At 21.8% G+C, this 10,657-nt stretch overlaps 1 long non-coding RNA gene across 1 annotated transcript; it reads left to right on the top strand.

Annotated features, from left to right (window-relative positions):
• The first annotated feature begins 1,624 nt into the window (after window positions 1–1,624).
• LOC129606098 (uncharacterized) lies at window positions 1,625–2,412 on the top strand. The gene is made up of 3 exons (XR_008696746.1): window positions 1,625–1,760; window positions 1,945–2,036; window positions 2,139–2,412. It is a non-coding gene; the product is annotated as an uncharacterized LOC129606098 (long non-coding RNA).
• Window positions 2,413–10,657: the final 8,245 nt, after the last annotated feature.

Below are 10,657 nucleotides of genomic sequence, written 5' to 3' on the forward strand. Positions count from 1 at the left end.
TGATTTCTGTCCTAGGTGTTAAGTTAAGTACGTTAGGGTAATAATATACGTTAATAGAATTTACCCTAACGTAACTTAACGTATTAAGTAAATTCTATTCTGGGTTTTTTCATGAGGCGGGGTAGTCAATTTAATGATTCTTGTGTGGCAAGACATATTTTTGTTGCTTTTTTTGAGGCGCGGTTTGGATTACGTATATTAGGTCTGGTCTCCTTTACGTAATGTTGATATAGATCGTATTGAAGATGTACAGAGGCGTTTCCTTTGTTTTGCTCTTCGTGGTATAGATTTGTCGGATCCTTTTACATCTTTCCCTTATAAAAGTGACTTAGCTTTTGGACTTAAGGTCACTTCGTTGTCGCAGGGTTGGTTCTTATATAGTTTTCATTTATCAACTTTAATGATGGGTAGCGAGGTTGTTCCGGTTTTATTGGGTCAAATATGTTAAAGGGACAATCACAGTAACTTAAGGTCAGTCGAGCTTTTCAATGTTCTGCGTCATACTTTTAGACTCTGAGATGCATGAGCTGGTGACGAATATATTTTTCGCAAAATTAACTTGTATTCGTTTGTTTTTTGATCTAAATTGAGTTAAAAAAGGCTTACAATTTGTTATACATATTTATATTAATATTTTAAAAGATTTTCTCAAAATTGGTTTGATCAACTTTTCATTCACAAATAAAACCTGTATAAAACTAGTTGTTAATACATAGTTGTTGATATATCATTATTAAACTTTGAAAATATCTAAATATTATAATGGATTTGTAGTATTCAAAAAATTATTTCAACGTCTTAATTTTAGCTCAGATTTTTGGTTCAAAACAGTAATGTTAACAAGCTTTAAACATTTTTTTAACAGTTCTTTTATTATTGCTCATGATTTTTTCCTTCTTTACTTTCAAGGTATTTTTCGACTTAATTGAACTTTTCATACTTACATGTCGAAGTATGTGCGAATGTATAATGGTGTGATATAACTAGGCTTTTAAGTTCAGTTCTTTTATCATATGTGGTTTTTCATCAATTACATATTTACGTGCATATATATATCATTTTTTTTATGTAACTAAATTTTAATTTCATTAAATAACAAAAAAAAAAACTGTAAAAAAAACATTATTTTATAATAAAGAAAATGGCTTAATTATTTTTAGCCTTGACTTTCTTCTATACAGTAAAACTGCAGTTCAGGTTCACTACATGTTCATGTTTAATTCCTCAACAAAATTATTATTATATTTTATTATTTCAATTAATTTTAAAACGTTATATGCATATATAGAACTTGTTAAGGTATCACAGAAGGAGGTAATATTTTAACAATCTGTTATCTGTTATGTATAAAAATATAGAATGTTATGGGAAGCTCGGATGTTACTATTTTTATTTTTTTTTTGATTTGTTACAGTTGCTATTACAATATTGTAATAATTATGAATTACAAAATCTTTATGAATTTATATTATGCAGTTTGGTCTTTATTGCTATTGTAGAATAAAGCTTTGATTTAATGAACATCCGACTTTAAATTCAATTTTGAATACATACATACATACATACATATTGTTTAAGCATAAAATAATCTTATAATTTTTCTTTTCAAATTATCTAGGGCAATCATTAAGAATTAAGTATAATAATTTTGTGTAAAACAATGTACATTAATTAATAGACTTATGGGACTAATAACATCCGTAAAGCTATATTACTTCATGAGTTATAATTATTCACCAATTATTGCAGCCACATTTAAGGTAAGAGGTTATTTTGAAAATACAAAAAAGATTCTTATAAGAAGTGCACTGATTTTGAATGATCTTATTTGTCTGCTATTCGAATGATATATTGAAAAGTTGTGCACTTGCTCAAATATTTAATCTCTTTTCGACCAATAAAACTGTCCTCCATATACATTATATTGAAACAAATCTTTTACAGAAACAAACAAATGGAGGAATAACTATATACATAGTTGAACCTATTGCCTAGATGACTTCTAAAACACATTCTCACACTCTTGATCTCTTTCTGTAAGCTTAAAAATATAAATAAATCAAAGATATATGAAAAATAGTTACTTTGACACAACACAGAATATCGAACTTTTTTAAGAATCAAAATTTTATTTTTAGGGTTGTTTGTGCCTTTCAAGCGTATTGGGAGCATCATTGCAGAGATATGGAACGGACTTCGAAACACTTTCACAGGAAATTTGGAATTTTTTCTATCTTCCTGCAACAAAAAAGCTCTGAAAATAATCGAATCAAGTAATAATAAATAATCGATAGTAATAAATAATCGAGCCCCACAATATACTTGAATTTTCTTGATTTAAAGCTTTAACCGATGAGGGACTTAATCAATGTTTTGTATCGTGTAGCATGTTCAATACATGTCACAATCAACAATCACAATCAGGGGCCATCATTATATTCATTCTAATTTTTTTCTAAGATTTTGCGGTAAATTATTTCATCGATTACCCCTCAAAAATTTTATTTCGTTTTACATTTAATTCTGCAGGAAATCATCCACAATATATACGAGTATACATAATATACTCGTATAATATGATTTTTAAATATAATTGTATAGCCTGAATGACCTTGACTATGATTTTCAATTTGCTAAAAAATCACTTAAGTATAAAATGTTATTTTAATAGAAACATTGGTATTACAATACTTAATGGCAATATTAAATATAATTGGGGAAATATTATAATTATTAAATTGAGTATTTGTATTAGAGTAATTAATAGTTAACATACATAGTTACATATTATGTTTTGTCCATTTATTAGTACAAAAGACATGTAAGTCAAAAAGTGAAACTTTTGAGTTAAATATGCCATTCGAATGAGAAATTTAAAATTTGGCACAAAGTTATGTTTCTACAATTTATAATTTATCTATGATTTATGACAACATTTATCAATACCGCATGCTTATAAAATAAAATAAATTTATAAAATTAAATTAAAAAATTTAAAGCTGCTGTTAATTACCTCATTGTTAATTACAATCTCATGTTAATTACCATTCCTTACTTATATGTATTGACGTACATACTTTAAATTTGGTAACTTCAAATAAAATTTTCTGCAAGTATGGCTTATATTTGTAACAAAGTTGTTTCGGTGTTTCATTTAGCCCATTATAAAAATTGGACAATAACTTAACGTCTAAATTTTGATTTTTTGGAGTTAAGTTATTTTTACACTCAGCAAATGGATGATGTATAAAAGGTGTTGATAGAATAATGTTAATTAAAAATTTTCCCTACTGTGAATTATTTAAAAAAAAATAATTAAAATCACTTAATTATAAATATATAATTAACTATTTAATAAGCCAAGTTGTACTCACATTTTTTTCCTCTATTCAAAAGCCTTTTATTAAATCGTTTGTAAAATATACAAAAAGGTACAATTAATTAAAAAATCAATCAGCGAACAGGAAAATTTTTTCCTGCTATCATAAATAAGTTCGAAATTCTATTTTAGTTTAATTTATCGTTCTTAAAGTTATTTTACATAGTTATTTATTGTATAAATTTTTTTTATCTATTAATAAATTATAAAAGACTGGTTTCAAGTAATTAGAATTTCTATAAAAAGAAGCTTAACACGATTCTAAGAACAAAGAGAGTTTTAATGTTTTATAAAATAATTGCATACTTTGAAAGGTGTTTGATTAATGTTAATTGTAACAATGTTGTATTCTTAAAATATGGAGTCATCTGCAGCAACATGATATCGCATTAAATTACTTATTACAGCTTATAGAAAGTTTATGTGGTTATTCAGCGTAAATACAATATTTTAACATAAAATTTGCTGTTTATTTTTGATTTCGGGACTTATTATTAATTTCTTTTCCTAACTTATCAGACGTAACAAGTTGTGGTACTCTAAAATATTATTTGACATGATCAAAGGGTTAAAATTCAGGCCTAATAATAAATAATTCTGAGAAATAAGGCTTAAAAAATTTTGCTTTTGTTTTGAAAAGACTTTAGTTTAGTTATTTTTTTGGTAGTAAAACACATAACTAACTATGACAATGGCATGTTAGTATCTTTAATGCTTTCCTGATTCCTTCGATGAAAAAAAAAATTTTTTTACCCCAGATTTTCTCGTCAAATAGACATATTATACCTGAGATTTTTGCAAAATTATGTTATATCAAAATGACGATCAGAATACAAAGCTCCACTTCTTGTGAAAAAAACAAACATTAGATTAGTAAAGTGTAGTTATGAGTAAATGACGACTAAAACAAAATTTATTAGAAAAATTTATTAAGCATTTTGATTTTGTACTTAAATTTCTGTGAAACTAAAAAAATTTTCGACACCACTAATACACCGTTCAGTAAAAAGGAATTTCATATAAGCTCGTATTTTTCTACTTATCAGATTTCCGGGAAAGGTGGAGGGAGGGGGGGGGGATGATTTTCAGGGTCTAAAAAGCAAAATGTTCTTAAGTGTTTTTTGTTCGGCGGGAAATATTCTATAAATTTTTTCTTCATGAATTCGATCGAATCTTGGACACGTTGTATATTTTTTCAAAGGAAGAGTGTTCCTTTGAAATTAAATTTTTAAATAAAATTTCGAAATTTGTATTCAATATATTAGTTTTTATTAAACATTAAGATACAATACAATATTATTTTCTTATTTGTTTCTTGTGTTTTTTTTTGTAATTTATTTTATACATTTAACTCCTAATTTATAACTTCTTTTTTTTTTACTTTTTTTTTGTTTTTTTTTATTTACTATGCTTTGTATGCTTTTATTTTCTATCACTCAGTTTTAGTAATGTTTTTTTTTTTTAATTATTTATTTATTTATTTTATTACTTATTTATTTATTTATTTAGTTATTTTTAATTTTACTATACAATTTTTATAATTTTTGTACATACTATGTATGTAATTAAATTCCATATATATACATATATTGATATATACATATTATGTATATATGTAATAATATATACATATATTTGTATTCGTACATATTATATTTATTCAGGTCGCTTTAATAGAACCTATAAATTATTGAGAAAATTAAATTTTCAATTTTTAAAAAAATTTGTTTCATTTACGTATATAGATTTTAGAAGGAAGATGGGAAGGAGGAGGAGCCCGAATACACAATAAAATTTATAATAACAAAACTTGTTTTGATATGAGGTTTAATGTTATATAATTTGTATAATTATAAGTTATTCCAACTTTGAAACTAATTCCAACAAATTGTTTGAATGTAAATATTTCGTTATAAAATTTAATAATTCATAATATTTTTAATGTTGTTTTAATATTAAAAATTCATCTTTTAATTTTCAAATTATATAATAATGTATATATATGTGGAAAAGTACATATATTATATGCTTTTGCTTCAATAATTCTAACAAATATTAGAAATTTTTGCAACCACAATACTGCAAAGCAATAACAAGTCTTTTCATAAACGCAGTATATTGTGATATTTGTGATTAAAAAATGCGCAATATTTCTGATCATATAAACATGGCTAATTTTTCCCAATTTAACAAAATTAGTATGAGCAGCGCAATTAATTCGTATGAATTATTTTAATTTTATAGAATAGTTAAAAATGCATTACACGTATTTATCACGCAATGTTTTTGCAGTATTGCGTTTCGCAGTTATTGTTTTGCTGTATTGCGTTTATAAAAATTCTCAACATTATATACTTGTACTTTTAACGCATGTCACAGTTCTTAAAATTGAAATGAATTTTTATTATATTATAATGTTTTATTAAAATTATCATTAAAACACACCTCAGTATTGGAAAAGTTTACAAAGTTTCACAATAATTTATTAATAGAGAATTGAATGGAAAATTTTTTATTTTAAAATATTCATTAGAATGTACATACATATATGTATAATTATGATTGCAATTTCTGTGTATACATTTTGGAATAATTTAGAATGTATATATATACGTAGATAGAAACTATTGTAGATCTTAAATTTTTTCAAAGTAGTTTATGAATAAATTTGTTTCCCTCCTAGAAAAATGAATATTTTTTTTCAAGTTTCTCCTCTTCTTCTAAAATATTCTTGCTATTTTATTGTACAGTATTATGGGCATTTGTAGATCAAAAACAAACCTGAACGTGAAATACACAATAAATATAATAGTAATTTTTTTTTTCAAAAATTACATATAATATAAATAACATATATATATATATATATATATATATATATATATATATATATATATATATTTTAATTGCATAGATTTATTTTAAAAACTTATGTATTACAATATTATGTACTTATATGTATATATATTTAATATAAATATCATTTTTTCTCAATTGAAATGATATAAGAAAACAAATTTTTCAATTTAAACAATAAATTTTCAATTGTACAAAATGAAATTATATAAAATTATTATTTTTAATTTTATATTAACAGTATGAAAAATTACATGGAATAAAAATTATGAAAATTTTACTAAATATGTTTATAATTCATAATTTTTTATTTTTTTTTTTTTTTTTTTTTTTAGAAACCTGGTACGATCATTTTAATATCGTATTATAATATAGAAGAAACAGAACAAAAATATTCTTTCGGTTTTATTATAATACACTTATAACGTAATTTTAAATAATATTAGTTATATAACTGCATATTATATTTTGGATATATTTGTAAGATGGCAGTTTAAGATTTATTAAAAATTTTAATTAAAACTTCTTTATATTTTAAAATAAATTAAAATTTTCTAATACAGAGAAACGTCAATTTTCTAATACAGAAGAGTAAAAAATTAATTAAATTATATTAGCTTTAAATTATATTAATTAATCATTATAAAAATATTTTATAATATTTCTGTTCTAAATTATTAAAATGTTAGTGTTTTTTCATACGCAACAAGAAACGCTACTACAATTACATGGCATATTGGCTCCCCTGTCATTATTTTCTCAAAAATGTGAATAAAATGAAAAATTTGTGAATATTAAAAGTTATATTTCACCGAAGAAAAAAATTGATGAATGATAAACAACTGTTGTGTGTGAATGATAAAACCATTGATAGCCGGCCCCATTATTATGAAATTTGAATTTTCTTACTAAATATGCAAATCAATAATACTATCCTTTACTACCATAATAATGAAGAGAATAATCGTAATTATTATAATGAAAAACTGGCTATATAACATATTCATATATTATGAATACGTTCTATAGTCACTTAGCAATGTTTAAATGATCTTAAATGAGGGCTAATGGGGAAAACTCTTTTTTTACCAACTTTATATTACAAGTGTAATTGTACATATTGCAATATTTTCGAAAATTAAGTATCTTTCTTTTAATTAATAGATTGTAATGAATTGTAATGAATTAGTACTTTACTTTAGAATTGTTGGAATAATTTAGAATTAATGGAACATATACCAATTTTCTGTAATGTCGTCTCACTTAAAGTGAATAGGATATTATTGAAAAAAAATATTTTGGTTTTCATTATAGATTTTCAAGTTTCGAAATTTATTTTATTCCGAAAATTAGATTTTGAATAACAACCCATCAAGTCAAGTGATCCGACTAACAGAATGTGGGTGATAACAATTATATAGCGGATTATTTATAAAACATGTATTTTAATAAATAACTACTAAAATAGTAAATATAATTTACCTGTTTATATTATTTAAATTAAAATATGGATTAATTACAATAAAATGTTATGTGTAGATTAAATAAATTGAAAAAATATTTTAAATAATTTCTTATACAAATTACATTTTATACAATTGAAATATCAAAAATCACTTAAATTCATAACAATATTCAATACAATTTTTTTAATTTTTTTTTCTTTTTAAAAAATATTTCATTCTATTTTGTTTTCTTTTATGTTATATAATTTTTTTTTTTTGGTTTATTTATACTAAAAATATATATTTTTTTTAAATCAATTTTATTTTTTACTTACTAATATCGGTTGATCCTTTTTTTTTAATTAATTATAATTTGTTTTTTTATTAATTTTATTTTTTTTTTGTATTTGTAAACTATGAAACATCAATTTCTTATTTTTTCCTTGTTTTTGTCTTTTTTTTTTTATTATTTTATTTAAATTTATTGAATTTCATTTTCATCTTATGAAATTTTGTCATATATTTTTTGCTTTTTTTTTATTAAACATAGTGTGTATTTTTGAAACTTAAGCATCACTTTATTAAATTCAATTAATTTTTTACTTTTTAAAAGTAAATTTTAATTTTATTTTGTTTTATTTTTGTAACTCTTTATATAAATATTTAATTTAATATAATTAAACAATATTTATTCTATAAATAATTATTTTAATAATATTTTATTATAATGGTATGTACAATAATTTAATTTAATTTATTTTTTTTTAATGAAAACATTATTTACAATTTTCTTTATTATTTATTATTTACAATATTTTTTACTATTAACTATTTTTTTTAATATGTTCCTTGAATTTTTTTATTATTAACTTTTACTTTTTAATTTGTTATACAAATATAATTAAGTAAATAAGTACATGTATGTTTTTGAATTATATATATAATATGGCTATATTTTTTTCAATAATTTAATTAATTATTTTGTATAAAAAGCAGTAAAAAATGTTTATTTTTTTTGTTTTTTTTATAAAAAGTTTTCTTGTTCTTTGTAATCGGATTTAAAATCCTTTCTAATTTGAAATAAAAAAAAATAATTAAAAAAAACAAAGATTTATTTATGTATATATATATATTTTATATATTTTACACAATATTATATTTCTATAGCAAAAATTATTTTTTAATTTTATTAGTTTTTCATCTTGTTTTATTTTTATTGAAAAGTAATTCAATAGATTTTGAAAACTATAGATATAATTTGAATTTATATTGTATAGTATAGTTAAATAATTAAAAATATATTTTTGTTAGAAAATAGAATTAGAAAATTTTTATGAATCAAGCAAAAAAATTTTCAAAATAAAGTTAAAAAAAGTGATTATCATTTATAAAAATTTGATTCAAAAGAACATTTATTAGTCTTGAAAATTTCAATTTTATGAAAACACGCAGAGTGCAAAGAAGAAGTATTGAAAGATTTTGCAAACCAAAATTGAGCTTTGAAAAAAATAGTAGCATACTAATTGTTTTTTTCCTAAAAATATTAAAAATTTAGAACTGTGAAAAGGTAATAATCAAAAACAACCCAATAGTCTATAAAAATTTTTAATTTTTCACAGGGTATATAAATTCAACAAAATAGTATGTTATGTAATAAAAAAAATTAATTTAAATATTTTCATTTAAATTACTTTTCATTATTTACCCGCATTTTTTTTTATTATTATGTATAATAGTTACTTAATTATTTACGTATGTATTTTAAAAAATATTCTAGTTTTTGAAAAAAATATTATCAATTTTTATTTACAAAATTTTTTTTTTATAATAATGGAATGTAAACCACTTTTTTTATATCGTTAAATTTTTATTTTTCTTATTATATATTAATTATTTATTTTATTTCTTTTCTTGCTTACAGAATTTCACATTTCGCTTCTCAGAAAATATCCTATATACTTTTTATATTAAGTAAGATAATCAATCTTATAAAATATATATAAAACCTTTAATATGATAAATAATTGTTTATGCGAATTTTTTTGTTATTATCATGATTTATTAAATAAAATTTATAATGAAATTTTGAAACAAGTTAAAAAAGAAAATCAACTTAATTAATATTTTTAATAAAATTAAAAAATTTTTTAATGCAACTTGTAGTTTTATATGTACCTTAAATGTTGTTGGTAAAACAAAAATTTTATATCATTTTTTGATTTCTATATCTAGCCATTTCTCACAATCATTATTGATTTCGACTATGAAATGTTCAAATAAGGTTAAAAAAAAGTATTCTTTGAATAGAAGAGAACCTAGATGATGAACTCAATTTTTATAAATTACTTCAAAGATTTTCAGTTCATAGTTCAATTTATTATTTTTGCGAACTAAATTTGAAGATCAAATTTAAAAAATCAAATGAAATAAAGATTTGATGCCTTATTTTTGATTTATCAAATACTATTGAGTAATTATAGAAAACTTATACAGCAATAACCGAATTTTGTTTTAATTCAATAATAAATTAAAATTATTAACTTATTCAATGATAGTCCTCTTAAAAATTTTTTTACACCTTTTGAAAATTTTTCTACTCCTATTACAAATATTTATTGCATATAAGGTCTTATTATGATTGGTGAAACGAATGAACTTGATAAATATTAAAATGAGAACGGCAAATGATTCCTCTCACAATATCCAAAGTGTTGCTGCTCCAAGACATCGAAAATCAAAACATTTGTTTTCATTCGCCAAAACTGACACAAAGAATTTCCATTCGATAAACATTCCATCAAAATTTAGTCGAATTCGTTAATAAAGTGACAAAAAATTCATATTCACTTCGCCGATCACGATGAGGAATTCAAAATTAAGTGTATTTAAATTAAAATTTAAAAATTGTAGCCAAATTATAAAATATTTGCGCCTTAGCACAAAAAGAAAACAAATAAAAACTGAAATAAAAAAAGGA

Source organism: Condylostylus longicornis, unplaced genomic scaffold, assembly GCF_029603195.1.
Source record: "Condylostylus longicornis isolate FDR11 unplaced genomic scaffold, ASM2960319v2 ptg000017l, whole genome shotgun sequence".
Classification (NCBI taxonomy): Eukaryota; Metazoa; Arthropoda; class Insecta; order Diptera; family Dolichopodidae; genus Condylostylus; species Condylostylus longicornis.